Source organism: Colobus angolensis, unplaced genomic scaffold (genome assembly GCF_000951035.1).
Source record: "Colobus angolensis palliatus isolate OR3802 unplaced genomic scaffold, Cang.pa_1.0 Scaffold59, whole genome shotgun sequence".
In the NCBI taxonomy this organism is placed as follows: Eukaryota; Metazoa; Chordata; class Mammalia; order Primates; family Cercopithecidae; genus Colobus; species Colobus angolensis.
In genome coordinates this window covers 245,723-247,235 of record NW_012119487.1, presented here as the reverse complement: position 1 = coordinate 247,235, position 1,513 = coordinate 245,723, and positions in this window count along the sequence as shown.

Genomic DNA, 1,513 nt, shown 5'->3' with positions numbered 1-1,513 from the left:
ACACACACACACAACAAAATAACTAGTCCTTAACTAATCGAACCCATGCTGAGCTCCTCTTCCTGGCTTCTTACTGAAAGGTTACCCTGTAACATGCAATTTTGCATTTGAATACAGCCTGCTTTTGAAGTGTTAACTAGTTTGCCTAGTTTCTTATTTTGAAAATTACCGTATGTTTTGTTTTCTCCCCAATGAGATTATATGCTTCTTCAGTGCAGAGTTTGTGTCAGATCCTTGGAGTGTCTAGTGCATTACTTGACACTCAATAAATGAGTGTTCAAATAAATCAGAAAGAACATACAGTGTACTGCTGATATAAGTTTCAGCAAACCCTCTTTCTCTATGGCATCTGATGACCTGGGCAGATATCACCTAATGTCAAGAGCTGGATTCTTATGAAAGAACAGGGCCCTATCAGAATCTAGCTGGAAATACCTCCTTGTCCCATGGCTAATACAGATTTCATACAAATTTGCACACATTATTGTTTGGATGAACAAAGGCAAGATGGTGCACTTCCGGGTTCTTCTTCACCAACTTTTCCTGCGCGCGCGAAAATGCAGCCGGCGACCTGGGAAGGTGCAGACCAACCGGGCATGCGCCAGGTGACGTCAATCCGAAGAGACCAAGATTTACCTGGTTGCACCTGCGGAACTCCCCCCGACATGCCCATGTCCCGCCTATTGCCCTCCCACTCCTAGAAAAGCCGCTCTCGGCCAGCGCGCCACGCGGCCTTCCTCAGTCCTTCACTCCTGTCGGACTGCATCAGGAACTCCGTCCGTGAACTCTACGGGGCGACTCTGCTGGCCTCCTTTGCCGGAGGCCGACAGACCTCTCCCCCACACCTTAGGTGACCAAAAATAAATTTGCAGTTTTGCTCCTACCCTTGCCTACTCGCGGGTTCTTTTGTGCCCACTCTGGTGGTCTTTAGAAAAACAAATCAGGTGGTGCCGAAACCCGGGAGGAGACCCCTCCTCAGGGCCCCCAGGGTCCGGGGAGCCTCCTTCTCCTCCTTCCACACCGTGGACGGACCAGGACCTGAGACCCGCTTCCCTCACTCTCACGGCCTCTCTGGGGTAAGTGCCCTTGTCTCCTCTTTACCTCCCTCGGCCAAAAATCCTGCGCAGGTCTGAGGCCCACTTTTGAGCCACCAAGTGGCTCGGGAGACCCGTTCAGGACGGAGACGTCCACCTGAAGGTAATCTCCACCTTGGCTCCAAGAGCCTCCAGTCTGTCTCTGGTGGTTCCAAAGGACGTTTTGAAGCCATGCAGAGATCCACTTCCATTTCCATTGTGTCCATTGTGTAAGTAAAGAGGAAACAAACGGGAAACCCCCAGTCCAAATTTCCAAAGAGCACCCCCTTAGGGTGCCTCCTAGCCAATTTAAAAACCTTACAGCTTGAACAAGACCTTAGGAGGAAGCGGTTAATTTTCTTTTCCACTGTGGCGTGATCGACCTCAGCAATTTCTGCCAGTGGCTAGGCAAGTGGTCTGAAATTAATTACATACAAGGC